A 22,814-nucleotide genomic window follows, 5' to 3' on the forward strand; every position below is an offset into this window, starting at 1 on the left:
TAGTTTCGAGGCGCCGTATTTTTATTTGATAGCTCGAAACAGCCCTTGAACACTTTAATAGAAGCGTAGCTCCAACGACATCGCAAATCAATAGCAATCAGTCGGTCCAAACGAGGAAAAAGGAAACGCGGGTTAGAATGCCAAAAATAAAGTTGCCAGTTTTTTCAGGTGCCTACAAAGATTGGTATTCGTATCAGGACACTTTCAAAAAATTAATTCATTTAAACACGAATCTTGACTGACATAGAGAAGTTTCACTACCTAAGGTCGTCTCTAAAGTACTAGGCAGCTGAGGTGATAAAATCCGTAGAAACTACGATCGATAATTATCATGACGCATGGGCAACAGTCAAGAAACGTTTTGATAACAAAAAATGGATCATCCAGCGGCACATTAGAGCCATATTCGACGTGCCTGCTCTCCACAAAGAAAACCACATAGCCCTCAGGGAACTACTCGATACCATCCTCAAACATCTACGAGCACTCAAGGCTCTCAGGAGGCATACTGAATATTGGGACGATCTAATAATATACCTAATTGTCTCTAAACTCGACGTAGCTGCTACCAAGGCGTGGGAAACTAGCATTATTGATGCAAATATTCCGGATTTAAAGACATTAACAAAGTTTCTGTCAAAAAGATGTCAAGCGTTAAAATCCCTACAAAGTAGGTCGCCCACTAGTCAAACAATTAATACGATCCAAAAGCAAGGTGGTAAGTACAAAAATAACTCAGTCACGAATATTGCTACATCTAATATTTCTTGTGCATTATGTAAATCGAGCCATCAGCTCTATCATTGTAAAGAATTTCTCAAACTATCACCTGAGGCTATATTCAAAGTTACAAAAAAGGCTCACATTTGTTCTGTCTAAGATCCACAGCGCACCAAGCAAGGGATTGCACTGTTAGTACTTGCCGCAAGTGTAGTAAAAAGCATAATACGTTGCTACACATATCAAATCAAACCAGTTTAGAAAAATCATCAGTCAATTCAAAGATGGAACAATCCGTATCAAATCCAAACGCTTCTTCAAGTCAAGACGGCAGTACTCCCTTATCAATATCAACACAATGAACATCAAGTCATTGTTCCTTAAGTATTTTGTTGTCAACCGCAATTGTAAACGTATATGATGCAAATAATACAATGTATTCATGCCGTGCATTATTAGACAGCAGATCCCAAATAAACTTTATAACACAAGAATTAGCTAATCATTTAAAGCTTAAGGAACAATCACTTAACATCTCCATTGCAGGAGTAATGAAGGGTACAGTTCAAGCAAACAAATTTGTAAGTGTCAAATCACGATTTGAGCGATAATAATTTTAGCGATAATCTAAAGTGCGTAATATTGCCAAAAATAACGCAAAATTTATCTCAGCATTTTATACCCTTGCAAAATGTGGTGATACCAAAGAATATCAAGTTAGCAGATCCTAACTGTACCGTCGAGTATCGACATGTTAATAGGCGCAGAACTATTTTGGAGAATAATATGCGCAGGTCAAATCAGACAATCCAAGAATCAGGAGATTCTACAAAAAACACATTTTGGATGGATCATATCGGGTATTACTGCAAATGCTATGGCTAAATCAATTCCCGCGGTTAATTTTCATGTATCTACAATAGATGACTTGAGTAGTGTACTAAATAGATTTTGGGAAGTTAAGCACATGGCACAGCAGCAGCTCTCCAAAAAACATCAAGAATGCGAACAACTATTTCTACAAGACGTAAAGCGCAACGAAGATGGACGGTTGATTGTCAAACTTCCAATAAAACAAGACAAACTAAACACGTTGGGAGAGTCTCGTAAAATCGCTCTACGACGCTTTATAGCATTACAAAAAAGTCTCGTATCACAGCCAAATGTATACAAGTACAGAAAATTCATGAACGAGTACCAAGATTTGAATCACGTGCGCGAAGTAACTAATCACTTGAAATCAGAATCAGCTTTTTACTTTCCGCATCATGCGGTTCGAAATAAAACAAGTACCATGACTAAGTTTAGGGTAGTATTCGACGGCTCAAGCAAGACTACCACAGGCATATCCTTGAACGATGAATTATTAGTCGGTCCTACCTTGCAAGAAGATCTCTTCTCTATATTAACAAGATTTCGCACCTTTCAGATTGCTCTCACGGCAAACATCAGCAAAATGTATCGCCAAGTATTAATTGATACAAATCAAACAAACCTTCAACGCATCTTGTGGTAATTCAACAGAAGAGCCCATCAAGACATACGAACTACTTACCGTGACTTACGGTACATCGGCGGCCATATTCTTAGTCATCAGGGCTCTACGGCAACTCGCCGAAAATCATGCAATTCAGTATCCTATCGCCACAAAAATTGCCTTAAAAGACTTCTACGTCGACGATTTGGTCACAGGCGCCAATACCGAACAGAAAGCTCTCGCAATAAAGAAAAAAATTATTTAACTATTGCACAAAGGAGGATTCGAATTAAGAAAATGGGCCCAATGCACCCTCTCTCCAAGATAAGCAATCGATGATCGAACAAAGAAAATTCATATTAACCACCAACAAAGAATCAGAAAGACGTACCTTGGGCATCATTTGAAGCTGCAATTCCGACACGCTCAAGGTTGCAAGTATTGCTCATCTGGCACCATTGGAAAGGCCATCAAAAAGAAGCATTCTGTCGCAAATCACTCTAATCTTTGATCCACTCGGACTACTAGGTCCAGTCACATTAGTAGCAAAAACTACAATGCAAGAACTCTGACGGCTCAAACTGAACTGGGATAAATCAATTCCCTTGGAGTTAAATACTAACTAGAAGCGGTACAAAGCGAAGCAACAAGAACTCAAATCTATATTCATTCCACGCCGCGTCATACCTATAAAACACTACACTCAAGTAGAAATGCACGGTTTTTCAGATGCCAGTAGAGCTGCGTACGGAGCGTGCATCTACTTACGCTCCACCGCTATCAATGGTGAACATCATACACGCCTGCTCTGCTCCAAATCCAGAGTAGCGCCATTAAAGAGCTTATTGCTGCCACGCCTTGAATTGTAAGTGCGGGGCATTATTATTAGCGCAATTGTCTGATAAGGTTTCAAAATGTCTGCCCTTTAAATTAAATTCAGTTCATCTTTGGATGGATTCTACTATTGTCTTGTCGTGGCTTCAATCTTCTAGTAGAACCTGGTCAGCATTTGTGGCAAACCGCATTGGCAAAATTCAGCAGCTCACATCAATTCAGTCATGGAATCATATACGCAGCGGAGACAACCCCGCAGACCCTTTATCAAGAGGCGTCATGCCAGCATCTCTAATACAATTAGATATGGACAAGCCCACCATGGTTCAGGCACAATAAAGAAGAATGGCCTCAGAGTTCCTTCCCTACACAAGTCAAGGACTTACCAGAACGGCGAGCTAAAACTATCACAGCAATGGCAACAACATCGTTGGAATGTGACATTTTTGATAGATACTTGAGGTTCACGACACTCATTCGAGTTGTTGGCTATATTCTTCGATTCGCGAATAACGCAAGACAAGGAAAGGGGGTATCTCAGAATACTCCAATCACATCAGCAAAGAATCATGTTATTCCGTCAATTACACCTGAAGAGCAAATTCAGGTATTCTTTGTTTAACCAAATACAAGCTGCTTACTTTACAAATGAGCTAAATTCCTTTGCCAAACAAGAATTTATTAACAAAAACAGTCGCCTCCTAAAATTGGACCCATTCATTGATGATTCTGGCATCCTAAGAGTGGGAGGGCGTTTGAAAGCATCGTCACTGTCATACTCGGCAAAACATCCTATATTATTGCCCGGACAGCATCGATTTTCTAAACTTATTGTAACATATGAACATAAAAAACACTTTCACGCCGGACCACAGGCAACCCTGGCAGCAGTTCGTAAAAGATACTGGCTCACTTCTGCACGGAATATCGTTCGACATATTGTTCAAAAATGTGTAACCTGCTTCCGCAGTCGACCACGCACAGCTTCAACGATTATGGGTCACCTACCAAAACCGCGCGTCAACGTTCCAACAAGAGTATTCGACCAGTGCGGAGTAGATTATGCAGGCCCCCTGTTTCACAAGGAGGGTACAAGACAAAACACTAAACCAATAAAATGTTACATGGCCATTTTCGTCTGTTTAGCTACAAAGGCAGTTTATATTAAACTAGCTTATCTTCAGAGGCATTTTTAAATATTTTTAAGCAATTCACTGCTCGACGGGGTTGTCCTTCGGACATATATTCGGACAACGGTCTGAATTTTGTAGGTGCTGCGCGCGAACTAAGCGAATTAGCAGAACTCCTCAAGACTCAAGCAATGCAAATCAGTAATCAATTGGCCAACCAAGGAGTGCGTTGGCACTTTATACCTCCTAGAGCACCCCATCACGGTGGTATATGGGAAGCAGCAGTGAAGGCTGCAAAACATCATCTAGTTCGTATGACTAAAGACGCCAACTTGAAGTATGAAGAACTCGAAACGCTTCTCATCCAAATCGAAGCAATCCTAAACTCGCGCCCTATTACACCAATTTCATCGGATCCTCAGGACTTAAGTTCATTAATTCCAGGACACTTTCTAATAAAAGCTCCAATCACGTCTTATCCAGAGCAATCTTTGTTAGAGATACCAGAAAATCGACTATCACGTTGACAATATGTGCAACAATTTTGGCGTCGTTGAACGCGGGAGTATTTACAACAATGCCAACAGCGAAACAAGTGGCAAACCGAAGACATAGCGATACACGTTGGCCAAATGGTCATCATAAAGGACAATAACTGTCCTCCATTGACCTAGCCGTTGGGAAGAATCCAAGAAATCCATCCTAGCAATGATGGGATACCTCGAGTTGCTACTGTGCGTACTGCTGGTGGAACTTACAAACGTCCTATTACCCGCCTATGTTTACTCCCGATTGAGGAGAAAGTCTAGCCATGACATTTGCAGTTAATTTCTATTTTATATTCACATGCGTTTCTATATTCATTATGTTTAATTTTAAGTCCATGCCAATTGTATTAGTTTATCACATCCTCTATGATTTTTTGTTGAAAGATGATTCTTTCAAGGGCGGCGGCATATTCACGATATATAAATTAATTTCAAATTTCCGCGTGGAAAAACGGTGAGTCCGATTCACGCAATGTTCCTGGAGTTAGTTGCCGCACTTTCCTGAGTAAAGATTGGCTGCCTGCGCTTGCCGATCAAGTCAAGTCCGCGTTCGTCTGGTGGGCGAGTCGGTCGTTTGGCCATTATCCTTCGAGACGTGTGCGAACGAGCATTCATTACGATCAGTAATTTGTAACCACGTTTAAGTTTTACCTCATTGTCGCTCTGTCACTGTCACCGTAAGAGCTTGGGAAGCTCACAGTTTGTATTCGTAATAAAATCAAGCGTGCTTAAGCAACTCAGAGTCTTCATTATAATCATTCACAACGCCGATGCACAAACCCGGCAAAAAAAGGCGCGTGCACATACGCGAAAAAAGGGCACCAACCACAATGCTCTTCATAATTCAGATTTTATTGTTAAATTTTATCAAAAGTGATATAGTAATTAATAAATAAATACTTTGTGTCTAATTATAAATAAAAAAAGGAATTTGTATTTTACTCAGCTTTCGTTTAATTTGATTTTCTGCTTAGGTGTTTGTAATTACCCCACTCACCCCTATTATCCATTTACGTATCATGAAATAATCAATAACCTTTTTTCAGGTTATTTTTTAAATTTTAATAATTAATCATTCTAGATATCACAAAATAATCATTAAGCCTTTTACATTTCTTATGGTAATCATTTTATGTAGGTCGTAATACACAATTGTGTTACTTACTACATAGAGAAATCGATTTAATTTATATTTTCGTTAGTATTAAGAATGAACTAAAATCACAATACAATACTTATATAACATATAAGTACATAACAGAATGATTGCAAACAAAATACCTTTGTTTCTATTTTTTTCTGACTTTTGCGGCGTAAATCCCAGCGCGGTGTAAAAACTGACCTCACCTTATATGTATATTTATGCTGGTAATTATTCAGATACCTCATTACCGAATTTGATGAATTTAGGTTCAATCAACGCGTTTTTGCACAAAACAAAAAAATCGGGCAAAAATAGTGTCGTTCTGCCCCGCAAACCGAGATATCCATAGATATACAAAATAGACCCAGCATTCACCCATTCCAATACGTCTAAAGATGAGGTTGATAAAAAGGAGTAAGAGGCAAAATGCGGAGAATGCTGTCCTTTTCCCTGCGGGCGCATCATTGACAAAAATTCTTAAAAATAAAAGACAATTAACTAGAAAATCAGACAAAGAAAGACTTCCCTGGATATTACCTCTCGCTTCGTTCTGTCCAAAGAATAATGAGAAGAATGGAAGGCTCCATATGAAACATAACAACGTTAACAAACGACCCTCAGTTTAGACTATAAAGCTTAACATTTGAAATGTCAGATGGGGCCCGCAAATAGCTGCTACCATGCAAATGCACACACACACGGACGCATAATTAAAAGATGATTTCTGCCAAGATACAACATAACACAATGAATTAAAATAAAGATATATTTTAAAACAACATAGTTATAGTTATACATTATATTCAGCTAATAAACATAACTGCCACAACATTATTATACAAATGTAATTTATAAAATTTCAATAAAAACTTATACATGCATACAATAAATATAAAATAATTATAATTATCATTAAAATAAAGAATTAATAACATTAACAAGAATTAATAACATCATAACGGATGATCAAAACACAAATTTACAATAATGCACTAAAATAAAGAAGAAAAAAGTTAGAAAGAAGAAAGAAAGAAGTTAGCAACCATGTTTTGTATTAGCAACTCTCACCTTTTACATCTCATATCTAAGATGGCCGATCAAATAGTCAACATCTGAAATGTTAAATGACGCGCAGTTAAACAGGTTGCAAACCTTCCATTCTTCTTCTCATTATTCTTTGGTTGTCAACTTCACAACCTAACCTAACCTAACCTAACCTAACTTCACATGTATATAGTTAATGCTGGATCTTATCTTATATGTCTTTGGTCTTATGTAGGATGTCAAATTTTCTGTCTAATTGTTTGACATGTCTGTGTCCCTTAACAATAGAAGATCTCGTGTTCGACTAAGAAACCTCTTTCATCAATTTAATCGATCAGTTAGTCCATTGAAATTGATTAATCGCATTTGCTATTTCACACAATAAGCAATGCCTCTTGGTTAACTTTAACCGAGATTAATGAAAGAGGTCCTAAAGGTTTAGCGCGGAGGTCGATGATATTATGTTGGAAGTAAATATGTAAATACAAAATATTAAGAAAAGATATCGGTAATTTTTTTTAGAATATCGAAATAGGCACTATCAAGTAATTCAGTATCTCCTTATTAAATTTATGCTGTTTTTTTTGTTCTTTTATGTGTATTGTTACTGATATAAGTCTTTTATAAAAAGTTTTTTTAATGTCTAAGATTTGTGTTATCCCAATCAAACATATGATTTTCATTTACTATGTGCTTGGTGACTATTGAATGTCTTGACGGATCTAATTTTATGTTTTTCTTTGCTCTTTAATTCCAGTGCCTAATTGTCTCTTAGTTTGTCCAATATTTGTCGCTTCGCAATCTTTACAGAATATTTTGTAGATAACATTATTCTTGGTGTTCCTATTACTCTTATTTTTGTGCACTTTTACATATTTGTTTAATTTGTTTAAACAACAATAACCTATCATAAATTCATATTTCTCTATCGCTGTTGTTACAGTTTTTGATATATTATTGATATATAGAAACAAAATGTTCCTTTTCTTTTAATCAACCGTTCCGTTATTCTCGCTTGAGTTATTAATGTCGTTGATTTAATTTTCCTATAATGTAATTATTTATCCTACGATTGATTGTGTTAAAAATAAGATGTAGAGGATAACCATTATCTAGTAAAATTCTAATACACAGATCAATATTTTTCTGGTGAGACAATAATACTCTGTCAATCAGGTTGAAAATTGTTCCGGTTTTGTGGCATCTCGGACTGTAAAAGAAAAACGATAAAAGTCTACCAAAAAATTTTTTTTATGACTAGTCAATATATATTGTATTACATATTCGAGGATAAATCCAAAAAACTAAGACAGCGGTTTTTCTCCATCTCTACCCTAAATTATAATCTGTTATAATAATTATTGAATTATTCTAATATGTCGTCTATTTTCTTCTCCGGCGCGGGAAAAAATATTCATATAGCGGCAGTAAAACATTAATTTCAGGTTTCCAAATTTTAACATCTTTTCATCTAAGTCTTGCATGATTATGTCCGCTATTACGGGGAAAAAAGGCGATCTCATAAGTGTACTGAATGTTTGCCTGTATGTTAAACGTGAAAAAATTGGATATTAAAACAAATCCTATCGTATTTATGAATTTTACTTGTGATATCGTGGTCATTTTTTCTATGTAGTTCCACATCTTCCTTACGCCATCGATTGCAAGACAGGAATATTAATAAATAACAAAATTACATCAAACAAAATTCAAATTCCGGAATCTGTTAGTTATCTCTAAAAGTTTTTTTTTGTATAATTTGAAGCTATTTTAAGCTCTGCGTTGTCAAAATGCTATTAGAAATGATGCGATCTAAAAAAACTGCAAATAAATGCAACGTAGTATTTACAGACAATACTATAATTCTGTAAAGTACGTTCTTCTCATAGATTTTAGGTAAGCCATAGGCTTTTGGAAGTGCGGAATCGCTAAAGTAAAGTTGATGGAATTCACGTTTGGAGATGTATTCCTTCCCTAATCAAGGCTGGCAAAAACCCAAATTTTTCAAATTAAATCCACTTGATTATAACCGGTTTTACCCAGTTTTGCCCGGTTAAATCTGTGTTTTATAAAATCCGTAACTGTATTAAGTACTGTTAGCTTTTTTAGTTTAGTTGGCAGCACAGTGGCGTTTATAGGTTATGTCAACGCGACATTGTGTGGCGTTAGTTTACGAACGCCACACAAGTTCGTGTTGACAACTTATAAACATTACACAACTCGACTTATGTGTTCTATGTGCACAAGATAATATTTATAATAGCAAATAAAACTCTATACATGGTGTCTGAAAAATCGCGACCCAAAATATTTCGGGACGTGATTCGGGACCCCGAAAGGAAAAAAAGCTATATAAACATAGATCCGCAAATAAGTCGTTCTCGAGTTATAGCCACTTTTATATTTAAAAAATTGTATTTTATATTCCGCGTCGCATCCCTTTTTAAATTTTTTATTAAATTCCTAATTTTTCAATTTTTATTGCTTATATTTTTAATTTTTTAATTTTATTTTTTTTAATTAATAACTTTTATTTTTTTAATTTTTTTTTAATCTTTTGATATTTGTAAATACATTATCTCTCAAGGATAAATATAAATAGGTATTTAAATAGAATTAAATAAGCTGTTTAAAATGATCACCTTCAGCACGAATGTCCTTATTCTCTTATCAAAGGAATTTCAAAATCTTTGAAAAAGATTTGGATCCGTCCTTATTTCTTGAAATCCATTAATTCTTTGTCTTAAGTCAGCAATATTTTTGGACGTGTGTTTGTAAATAATTATAAACAAAAAATTAAAAGTTAGGAATTTAATAAAAAATTTAAAAGAGATGCCACGCGGAATATAAAATACAATTTTTTTTTAACGTAAAAGTGGCTATAACTCAGAAACGACTTATTTCCGGACCTATGTTTATATGGCTTTTTTTCCTTCTTTTTTCCTGAATCATGCGTCCCGAAATATTGATCGTGATTTTTCAGACACCCTGTATATAACTTCTTATTGTAGTAGTAAATTAAACATCAACAAGATGGCAAGTTATAGTGAAATTAGTGAAAAAAGGAAAGGTGGAAGAAAAACATGCTTAGAATGGATGCATGTATTTACTGAAAAAAAGTAATGAGAAAACATTAACAAGATGTAAATATTGTGGTTATGTCCAAAAATTGAAAGAATCAAAACACATTTAAAGAAATGCACTAATTGTAAGTTTAACAAAAATGATTCCAATTCAGACACTGACTCAAACTCAAGCCATTCAATATCTGTAACAAAATTTACAAGAAGAAATAAAACAGAACCATTAAAAATTATCCCTTTTAATACAGTTAAAAATAGTAAGCAAATGTTATATTAAATATTATGTATATGTATTTTTTCTTATTATATATACATATATATATATGTGTGTTAAAACTTCTTAGGCCCCGCTAACAATTTTCCTAAAAAACTAAAACAAAAAAGAACATTGTATGATTTTATAATTCTAACCACGAAACAACAAAAGAATCAATTTGATGAAACTTTAGCTGAGCTTTTTATGCTTTAAATATAGTATTCAAAAAAGTAGAATATCCATCTTTTTTGCAAGATTTTTGAATCTTCTTCGTCCATGATATAATCCACCCAATAGAAAGGAGATATCAGGATCTTTACTAGACATCGTGTCAAAAAAAATTGACCTTATGATGATATCTAAATTGATGCAGGAAGATAAGCCCATTACAATTCCACAGGATAGATGGTCGAGCGTGAGAAATGATCCAATAATTGCCACTTCAATTCACAGAGACAAACATTTTTATTTATTAAATACCATTAATTACAAAACGGAAAAAAAACCGAGGACTATTGTTTGAAAGTTGCTATCAATTCAATAAGAACATGTGAAGAGAAATTCGGTAAAAAGTATTTATTATTTGTACTGACAATGAACATAAAATGGTTAAAGCAAGAACATCTTTACATAAAATATATCCAAGTATTATAACTTATGGGTGCTCTGCCCATTATTTAAATTTATTAGAAAAAGAACTTACACCAAAAACAGTATTAAAACATATCGTAGATATTCAAAAGTTTTTTCGTAATCATCAACCTCATGGACTTATAGAAGAAAAAATAAATTCTAAAATGCTCCAACTGCCAAACAATACTAGCAAGGCGAGGGGGAATTCACAACCCAAAATTTTGTACACCAATGCCGATTTTGGCATTGCTGTAAAACACTGCCGACATTTTTGTACACTGCCGACAATGCTTATTGTTAGTCAATGCCTACAATGCCGTTAATCCTATATTAAAATTAAGGCAATGCCATGCAATTATGAACACTACCGCGTGCCCATTATCATACGCCAATGCCTGCACAAGAATTCTAAAGCTTTCCCGAAGTATTCAAAAATTTTTGTGCTCAACTCCATGATCGAAAAACCGACTCTGAAGTGAGCTCACCACTCCCCAACCACTGACGACAATGCCGTCAATATTATAGGTCACTGCTTACTTTTTTCGGCAGTCCACTGCCGAAATTTTGTACACCAATGCCGGCTGTGAATTTCCCCTCGTAGCAAGGGGAAATCTCAAGATGTGCCTCACCGATTTTAATACAATTTTATGGTTGTGTAATATTCACTCACACTTTTACAGTAGTAAAGCCATTCATTGCGAAACTTAGACATTCTCGAGAAAATAACGATTAAATATTTCCAGCATCTATTAGTACCATTACAGAAGAACGATTGTCGCATAAGCGGCGTGGCGTGAAGTGTTGGGACGTCGACTGGTATGCTTGAGGTCCCAGGTTCGAGATGCGGATGAGAATTTGTTTATTTAAATCTTATATTTCTTAATTATTACACATAATTGTTAAACTGCTTTTAATTATTTAATATAAAATGTTATTTTTAAAAAATCAAAGAATGTAAAAATGCTCTTCTATTATTAATTAAATTAAAATTTCTCATAAACACAAAAAAATATATTTGCAATAAAAATGTACAATGACTGTTTTAAAAACGTCAAAATAAATGTTTCAAATCGTTATACCTACAACGGTCTCCGAGTAAAACAGTTTTGTTATTGTCTTTTTTTGGTTTAGATCTTACGACGCTCGTTTGTTTACGAAATATATAAAATAATTAAATTTAATTATATTAAATAATTAAAAGTAGTTTAACAATTATGTATAACAATTAAAAAATATAAGATTTAAATAAAAAAAAAATTTCATCCGCGGAAATTGGGATCCCAAGCATACCAGTCGCATACCCACGTCCCAACACCCCATGCTACGCCGCTTATAGGACAATCATTCTTCTGTAATGGTACTAATAGATGCTGGAAATAATTAATCGTCATTTTCTTGAGAATGCCTAAATTTTGTAACGAACGGCTTTACTACTGTAAAGGTGTGAGTGAATACTACACATTCATAAAATTTTATTAAAATCGGTGAGGCACATCTCGAGAACTCCTCATAAGTAAAACTCACAAATTGATTGTGTTGATACTTTTATAAATAATTATCACATATATCAAGATACAGTTGCAAAAAATGAGTATTATTTGAAAGTAATGCTGATTACAAACAAATTAAAAATAAAATTTCTAATATTAACATATACTCCAATTCACTAGACTTGCAAAAACAGTTAAAAATAATGGGAGATGCCTTGGATAAATAGCAAAGTGATCAAATAAATTTATCCGAGGCATTCATATTTTGGAAACATTTATTAAACAATAAACAATTACAGCAATATTCAAACAAAGTAAAAGTAAGACATAATCAGGCAGTTACTCTATCATTTCTTAGCTAATTATATGGATCCTAAGTACTTTGGGAAAGATCTGAACAGTGTCAATAAAAATGAAGCTGAGGAGTTAATTCTAAAGAATTCCAGAATATGTTGATACGTTAAGTTTCAAAATCAAAGCTATTCATAAATATTTATCCAACATGTTGTTTTTTAATCAAGTAATTTCAAAAATGTCATCACATAAATGGTGGATTATTTTAGCTAATAAATGCAACAACTGGATATTAGTAATGGATAAAAAAACTTTTCATCTGTTTGAGTCCCTAAAAAAACATTTAGGTGGCTGTCATTTTGAAACTAATAATGCCGTAATCCAAGAGGTTATACGTTGGTTGCAACAGCAACTAAAAATCATCTTTGCCACTGGCTTTCAAGAACTTGTAAAGAAATGGGATAAGTATCTGAATGTACAGAGTAAATATGTCAAAAAGTAAAATAAATTTCAGGAAGTTGCTTTGATTATTATTGCCTCGATCCAGTTTTGGGATTTATATATTGACTGACCCTAGTAATAATTTCCTAATATACAGAATACTTCAGATTTTAATAAATATTTGAGAATATATGTATCATGATATTCAAGAAAGATGTAAGGACAGTTTGTTGCAATTGTGTAAATTCACAATTTTTTTGCATTTGAATTTTAGATGCAAAAAAATTGTAAACTTTATAATATATAATTACAACAAATTTTTCTTATTTTTCTTGGATATATTTATATATTCTCATTTACTTATTAAATTTGAAACATTCTGCATATTTGTAAGCAATGCGTTTTAACAAATATATTACATCATAAGATTACTGTAGTCTTACATTGTAATAATTTTTGAGGGCAGATATTTTAATGTTGTTGCAAACTTAGAGTAACATTGCAAATATTTCGTAATATCCATATAAAATATTACAATATTTCAATGTAAGGTTTATGTAATATTTCTGCAATTTTTCAGTGCTGTATGAGAAAGATTAGTAGAGACCTCTATGCAAAGTTAAATTAAAGGTAACAAAAACTTTACATAAGAGTTTTTGTTAATTTGATTTTGTTAATTAAATTTTCATTGTTACTATATGGTAGACTCATCAATTTAGTAAAGAAATTTTAGCAACAATTTAATAAAATCTTATTTTACAACAAAACTTTGTGTAATCAAAGCTATATTAATCTTTACTAAGTTTTCATTTTTATTATGTATATGATGAACTCATGAAAAACAAAAGGTTTTAACAATTTAATAAAATCTTATTTCATAACAGACTTGCATAGAGACCTTTGCTTCTTTACAAAGTATCGATTTTTAGTATATAGTAGATTCAACAATTTAATAAGGTAAAACATTTCAACATTATTTTATTTTAAATATACAAGTATATTTCATATAATTAAAACAAAGTAAACTTTTAAATTTTGCACTCTTTTCTAGTATGACACATGCACAGTGCAATAATAATCAATAGGACCAGATGATCAGATTTTTTAACCTGTAGAATTGCCAACTTTAACGATTGATATCTTTGCGGGTCAGTTCAACACTTTTCTACCAGAATCGTTCATTTCATGCAAAAACGCGTCAAATGAGCCTAATTTCTTCAAAATTGGAGGTGGTGAGGGTGTTTTGCATAATTAGCCTTTTTTCTAGCATCAAGAGACAATTTTTACTTTTCAAACTTTTTACATTAAAAAATCTTGATTATTTGTATCAAAATATAAGAGAAAAACCGTAAACATTTATTAAATATTCTACATTTTTAACAATTTTTAATGTCAAAACTTGATGTATCACATTATGTACCCATCAATGCATATAACATAGCGTCCCATTTCGCGAATGATTGCTAACGCCACGCGTTTACTCGATTTAAACGGAATTTTCTGTATTTCTGTTATGTGACAAAATTTTAACTAGAACCATCAAATTCTTCATTTCATAATTATAAAGAATAATTCACTTACTTTTCCTAAGCACAGCAAAAACAGGCTTTTTCCTAACAATTTTTTTTTAAATAAAAATATAAATTTTTTTTAAGTTTGGCTATCAAAACCTGTGTCTTAGACCTTAATAGGATTCAAGTTACATGACGTAAATATAAATATGAATATTTTCTTATAGGTTAAAGATTTTAGGCTTGTTTTTTATTCCTGCACTAGACTGCACTGGAACGTTCTTTCTTGCTTTCAGGGTGCCGTCACATGGGGCGGAACTTGCGTAAGCGTAACTAGCGCCGACCAATGATATCGTTTTACTGGAACATCAGCTTCCGCCTAGTTACTTTACGCTTTTTACGTTACGTCAAATTCAATTTCCTGCGTAATAGCGTTTTTCATTGGGAAAACTAGTGCGCACTGAGTGTGCATTCGCCGCTGGCAATTGGACGTTTCGGTTCGCGCGATGACGGTGCCAACGGAAACGCCCAATTACCTGCAGTAAGTGCACATATAGGTTGTGTTCCGATATTAACTGCCAGTACTGAAAATGTATAGTATATGTGACGTGAACTATAAATTTTCAGTACTGCCAGTAAAAACGGAACACAGCCATAGTGCGCACTAGTTTTCTCAATGAAAAACGCTATAAGAAACGCTGGGGTCAATCATGAAACTTTTTCCCTAGGGCTGTCCATGGGGAAATTTTCCAAACTAAGAAGTCACTACTTTCTACATACTTGCAGTTCATGATTAATGAAACGACTAAAGCTTAATGCCTGTTCTACAATAGCAGTAAACACAAGACCGTAAGGTTGTAACGTAAGAAATGAAAATTTTTCATTCGCTTACGAGCTCTTAAAACCACGCCTTACAACCTTACGGTCTTGTGTTTACGCTATTGTAGAACAGGCTTAAAGGGCCTCGCACATGAAATGCATAACAGAGCATAAGCGTAGCATAAGGCCTCTGGACCAATGGGAATCTTATGTAAATCAATATGGCGACTTTATGCTGAATGCTCATTGGCCCATCGGTCTTATGTTGTGCTTGTGTTACGTTATGCATTTCATGTGCGAGGCCCTTTACGCTACGTAAGTTATGCCTAGAGTTGGTATAAAGAGAGTTGGGACAATTACCCGGAAATCACTATTAAGGGGGAAAATATATAGCTACCTAGCGCTAATTTCAAAATATGAGCAAGCAATACTGTGTAACACTGTATATACAATTCAGTGCTTTCTAATTTTGACACAATCATACAGAGCCGTTTTTTCGTATACAGCGAACATTCTTAACCTTAATTTCTGCACAATTTTGAAAACCATGTCAAGTGATCGATATTATTTATTCATGAGAGGTCGAATACATCTAGCTTTGATAGAAGCAGTGTTTTACGAGTTGATATTGTGTAATACTGTGTCACACAGTGTATGACTATGTTTTGTTGCTGGAAAGCTCTCAATAACAATGAAACAAAATTTTAACTTTAAATAATCATTACTTTTTTTAAATATATATAAGTTTTTTACATTTTGAGTTCTACGACTTACAATTAGAATTATATAATTTAAAAAGATTATTTTAAGGAGATTTTTATTTTATGTAGCAGAAAGATGAATTATGCTAAGAAAAAATTAGTTTTATAAATATACCAGGATCAAATACTTAACTCAATCATCTTAAATTTCTCGTAAATTGTTATATAAAAAAAATGTTTAAAAGAAAAATTATATGTTAATAAAAAAATAATTATTACATTAAAGTGTTTTGACATTCTTCTGCTGCACAATGTATCATCTTACTAAACAATGTGTACAGAAAGACTATTTAACATATTTTCTTTAATATTATTCATTAGTCTACATATAACATGACAATAATATTGGAATAATAAATAAAATGTTAACAATAAGAAATAAAAAAATAGATAAATTTTTAAAACAATTTGAGATTATATTTGTATATCATTATTTTTATTATTTATTAAGAAAAAGTTAACTTTTTGGCTTTAAAAAAATATTGACAAAAATTACACTTGTGTAATTAATATTCTTTTCAGAATTAATATTCTTTCTAGAGTTGCAAAAAGGTTGCAAAAGAGTTTGTATCAACTGACACACGTAAACACACTCTTCAACCAAAGATGATTAGGCTGCGTTCGGGAATACACACCAAGTTCTTCCGAGTATCATTTTATCCTTGTTTAACATTCAGTGAACAACAAAGATAAAACGACAGTCCAAGGAACTCGGTGTGTACAGCTCTATTTAATCTACCTAACCTAACTGATAGCTAACCGGAAATTTCCCCCTTAATGGCGGAGCCAATCAGCATTAGGCACATACATTGTCGCAACTCTCTTTATACCAACTCTAGTTATGCCCATGGTGGAAGGATAACATGGTGTGTGCAGATCGCGCGTGTCTCTCTCTAAAAATTTGCCCTCTTCGTTTATCGGTGGGTTATAGTTAATAAGACAGCCAACTGTGAAAAGCAAAATTATTTAGCGTCAGCCTGTTGGTATGCTGAGTCATCTATCCTTGTTTCATGCACTCATTCAAGTATCTGCTTCTCTTTCTATCGGGAACAGTTATGCACGTGAAGTGTTACACTAATTTTTGACCGAAGTCGAAGATTCGGTTCATTCGGTTAGTTTCCTCCATTTCCTTTTCATCGTAAGAACACGTGTGAAAGAAATAGGAAACAGCGTAAGAGTGTGCAAGAAATTGACAAGCCTTTAATATGTTGTAATACAGATAAAAATGTGGGACACGTATTTTTATATGTATAACAACGGGCCCATATGATTGTCAAGAGGATAAAACACACTCTTGAAATAAATTGATTTTTTAATTTCTGAAGTAATACCGTCGAAATGGTAAAAAATATAAAAAAAAGTTTTAAATAAAAGTTTTATATATTTCTACGTATTTTATAACACTTTGTTTAGATTTTTTTAATGTTATTTTTCTCGAAATTCTCCTTCTCTTCTAAATTTCTGAAAAATTTAAAATTTACTTTATATCAAAACTTATAGCATATTTAACAACAAATTCAAACATGTATGGTGAAGTTATAGTTCGAAGACACATTTTTCAGAAATAAACTAAAAATATCTATATTGCTATACACGCGCCCCATCCATATCTGCTTTATGGCGTCTATTGTTAATATATATATATTTTTTTTTAACAACTACAAGACTTTTCGTATTATTATATTTTTATATGTTTTTTAGGTTTAATTTTATTGTTTTTTATTTTTTATTTATTTATTTATTTACTTATTTAATTTTTACCTAGTTACTTTTTATTGCTAAAAATCGATACAATAATGAGGACGCTCAGAATTTAACTGAACAAAAATAACTGTATTTGCTTGTCTTATCATTAAGTCTTTCCAATTTAATATTTAATTTTGATATAACAACAAACTTGTTCAATTGTAAAATATTAAAAAATATCACTTACATGCAAATCACACCTTCCTTCTGACGTATGTAAATCGAGCCATGGAAATATACATACAAGGATAGAAAGAGAAACTAACATGTGTGAAACAAAGAAGGTAGATCCAGCATACCAACAGGCTGACACTAAATAATTTTACTTTTCACAGTTGGCTGTCTTATCAACTGTAACCCTTGCAGAGCAAAAGTGGGCGTGGTTTAGCCGAACTGCACACGCCATGCTATCCCTTCCACCATGGTTATGCCCCATGTGACGGCACCCTTACTGGAACATCTGCTTCCTCCTAGTTACTTTACGCTTTTTACGTTATTGACCTTGTTTACACCAAGCACTTGATACGCGTACTAAGGTACTAACTAGTAATTTTCTATTAAATTATCTTAATTTCGGCAATAAATTTAAAAAATAGTATATTAAGTTGGTACAATATGAATCAAGATAATTAAATATATGTATTATGTATACACGCATTGTCGACAGTAAAATAAATTAATAGAAAGTTACGAGTTAGTACGCGTATCAAGTGCTCGGTGAAAACTAGGCCATTGTCTTTGTTTACACCGAATACTTGATACCCGTAATATTTAGTAACTTTCTATTCAATTATCTTCATTTCGATAATAAATTTAATGAATAGTATATTAAGCTGGTACAATATGAATCAAGAAAATTAATTCAATATAGATATCACGTATACATTTACACGTCTTGTCGAAATTAAGACAATTTAATAGAAAGTTACTTGTTAGTAGGCGTGTCAAGTGTTCGGTGTAAACTAGGTCATTGGCCTAGTTTACACCGAGCACTTGATACGCGTACTAACTAGTAATTTTCTATTAAATTATCTTAATTTCGGCAATAAATTAAAAAAATAGTATATTAAGTTGGTACAATATGAATCTAGATAATTAAATATATGTATCATGTATTCACGCATCGTCGAAAGTAAGATAAATTAATAAAAAGTTACGAGTTAGTACGTGTGTCAAGTGTTCGGTGCAAACTCGGCCATTATCGTTACGTCGAATCCAATTTTTCAAACTGAAAAGTTGCTATCTTTCTACATACTTACAGTTCATGATTAACGTAACGACCAATAAGCTCTAGTCGTTTCATTAATCATGAACTGCGAGTATGTAGAAAGTGGTGACTTCTCAGTTTAGAAAATATCCCCATGGACAGAATCAAGGTCCTTAATTGTACACCCAAGGACTTTGATTCTGTCCATGGGGAAATTTTTCAAACTGAAAAGTCGCTATCTTTCTACATACTTACAGTTTATGATTACCGTAACAGCCAATAAGCTCTAGTTGTTTCATTAATCATGAACTGCGAGTATGTAGAAAATGGTGACTTCTCAGTTTGGAAAATTTCCCCATGGACAGAATCAAAGTCCTTGGGTGTACAGTCGTTTTCATTATAGTTGCGACACTTTTTTTTAGATGCATTTCTGAACGCGCAACTATAACGAGAGATGAGAACGACTGTAATTGCGGAGGTTAGCGCGAAATGTCAAACGTTGATATACAAGGTGTCACAAAGAAAATTTGGGCACCTTGGAGGAAATATAAGATAAGTATACTCGCAAATATTTTTCAAATAGAGTTTATAAAAAAATATTCGCACATTTTTCGTATAGGATCGGCTTTGGTCTAATTGAGCTTTACATATTCGTCATTACAGCAACGATGAGCTGAGATGCTTAGATGTAGTTAAATAAATTATAACTACAATAAATATAAAAAATTAAAATTTTAAATATTTGTTACAGTTATAATTATAATTTATTTAACTACATCTAAGCATCTCAGATCATCATTGTTGTAACAACGAATTTATAAAGCTCAATTAGACCAAAGTCGATACGGAAAATGTGTTATTTATTAATTAAAGCTAACTTTTTCTTATTTTTAGAAGAAGTAGAAGATACAAGGAGAAAAATATATATATATATATTTTTTTTTCTAACTATACATGCGTTGTTTCTAGGTGAATTAATTTGGCGTCAACAATGTGCGAGATTTAATACCAAATGGACGTAATACAGTTATTGTTATGGAAAAGATTTATGTATACATATATAAAGCTAAAAATTACACTGAAATAATCATTTTTTACCTCCATGGAGAATGTAATATTTTCAATGCTGTCGCACAAGCAATGGGTACAAACATAATTGGAATAAATAAATCACTTGTCATAAGTTCGGTGGTGCAACGAATATTTTATCCTCTACGGCCCAGTTTCACAACTTTGGGTTTAATCCGAGCTTAGTTGAACTACCGTCAAGTTTAACGCCACGGTTAAACTTCTATCGCGTTTCACAACCAGATTTTAACTCTAGGTTACGTAAACCTATAATCTATGCAAAGAAACTTCAACAGACTTATCTTTCTTCTAGAACAAGTAGTGTGATTGGTTGTTACCGAAGAGTAGGGAATGAGATATTACAGGTTCTATACACCAAAGCAAAAAATAATGAACAAATTTAAAAGTTTTAAAGTTTTCTTCTTACATGTTTCCAAATCAGTTTGAACTAAACAATTAAATTCAATTGTTACTGTAAAAATTTACACTTTATTAAGTACATTAAACATTGGAACACTAATTAGAAAAAAATTTCTCATAAAATAAAGAACAACAGATTAGAATAAAAGACAAAATTGAGTTTTGAAAAAAATAAATAAATCTAAAAGACAGCCACTCGAAATAAAAAAAAGCTGTTCTTTGGAAAAACACATATATGGTCATCGTAATTATAGTATGTAATCTATAAGTACTAATTTAATAATATTACAAAACTATTTTTACTGTTCTGTTTTATGAGAAATTTCTTCTTTGATTTCTCTTAAGACTGCAGTAACAGATTCCTTGGTTAAGCGAAATCGAGCATAAAAATCAATGTCATCAAATTCTTCAAATTCTTCAAAATATGACGGTCGTCTTCTAATTATTCTCGGGCGTCGATTTATTATTTGCACAAAATCTTCATCGTTAGATGACGATAACATATATTCCAGAGCCATATCTTGCAACATAACCTTTTTACAATTCCGTGGAGATATCAGCCATGAAGTACAATACTCGAAAGATTACTGAAAGCAGTGGCGCTGCAGTATTAAACCTCGGTTATCGACCTTAAACGCCCGAATTTCGCCGTTCAACTTTAACCGCAGTTTAACAACGTTAACCGAGGTTTAAGACAGTTATGGGACACAATATTTTCCGTAAACCAAGTTTAAAGGTTTAAACTCCGGTTAAACTAAGTTGTGAAACTGGCCCTATGTGACAGGATCTGGCTTCCCTTCTTCCAAAGACATTTTCGTGAGTAAGATAGCTTTCCCTTCTTCTAATAAACCAGTCTTCATATCCTTTTAAGAAATAATGCAATAGATAAATATTATAATAAAATATAAAGAGCCGCATACTTTAAAATAATATTACCTTCAATAGTTCCAGCTTTTCTCAACTGGTAGTCTGTCTGGCCAAGAACTCGCCAATAAATCAAGAATTTGAATATCAAATTCATTCTTCATCACTTTACCATCCATCTGTTTCAAAATGTTGCGTGCTTGTTGCATCAATGGACCAGAAAGTGATACCTATGCAAATAATAAATTGTATATTCATTACAAAATTTTTCTTACGTCTTACGTAATTAAACTAAAATCTTATTTACCTTTCTTTCAATATCATCCTTGTATCTTCTACTTCTTCTAAAAATAAGAAAAAGTTAGCTTTAATTAATAAATAACACATTTTCCGTATCGACTTTGGTCTAATTGAGCTTTATAAATTCGTTGTTACAACAACGATGATCTGAGATGCTTAGATGTAGTTAAATAAATTATAATTATAACTGTAACAAATATTTAAAATTTTAATTTTTTATATTTATTGTAGTTATAATTTATTTAACTACATCTAAGCATCTCAGCTCATCGTTGCTATAATGACGAATATATAAAGCTCAATTAGACCAAAGCCGATCCTATACGAAAAATGTGCGAATATTTTTTTATAAACTCTATTTGAAAAATATTTGCGAGTATACTTATCTTATATTTCCTCCAAGGTGCCCAAATTTTCTTTGTGACACCTTGTATATCAACGTTTGACATTTTGCGCTAACCTCCGCAATTACAGTCGTTCTCATCTCTCGTTATAGTTGCGCGTTCAGAAATGCATCTAAAAAAAAGTGTCGCAACTATAATGAAAGCGACTATACACTCATGGAATTTGATTTAGAAGTTACTAGAATACGCAAATTACGCTACGCAAGTTACGCCCCATGTGACGGCACCCATAAAAGGCCTGTTCGTGTTGCTGCCCTTTTTGAATTAATTTCTTTGTTGTCTCTCTCTTTCTTACGATCGAATATATATTTATCTCATTTCGAGTGCAGAAATTTTTAGGGATTTTAAGCAACTCGAACAGACCTAAATATATATTCGATCGTAAGAAAGAGAGAGACACCAAAGAAATTAATTCAAAAAGGGCAGCAACACGAACAAGCCTAATAACGTAAAAAGCGTAAAGTAACTAGGCGGAAGCTGATGTTCCAGTAAACGATATCAGGGTGCCGTCACATGGGGCGTAACTTGCGTAGCGTAATTTGCGTATTCTAGTAACTTCTAAAATACGTTACGTCATTTTAAAAGCCTTCTTTCACATGAAGCGTATTTCGCGGAATTTC

At 33.0% G+C, this 22,814-nt stretch overlaps 1 protein-coding gene across 5 annotated transcripts in view; it reads right to left on the bottom strand.

Annotated features, from left to right (window-relative positions):
• LOC105202859 (RAD50-interacting protein 1) overlaps positions 1-14,896 on the bottom strand; it is a 141,699-nt gene extending 126,803 nt beyond the window's left edge. Inside the window, exons 1-2 of one of the 5 annotated variants that reach the window (XM_039450918.1) lie at positions 14,676-14,893; positions 6,922-6,965 (exon numbers count right to left, since the gene is read on the bottom strand). The gene's annotated coding sequence lies outside the window, so the exon portion shown is untranslated. Of the gene's footprint in view, positions 1-6,921; positions 8,108-14,675 lie in introns of all 5 variants that reach the window. The other 4 variants (XM_039450917.1, XM_039450920.1, XM_039450919.1 and 1 more) reach the window with 4 other exon arrangements.
• Positions 14,897-22,814: the final 7,918 nt, after the last annotated feature.

The sequence above is a fragment of the Solenopsis invicta genome, chromosome 6 (genome assembly GCF_016802725.1).
Source record: "Solenopsis invicta isolate M01_SB chromosome 6, UNIL_Sinv_3.0, whole genome shotgun sequence".
Classification (NCBI taxonomy): Eukaryota; Metazoa; Arthropoda; class Insecta; order Hymenoptera; family Formicidae; genus Solenopsis; species Solenopsis invicta.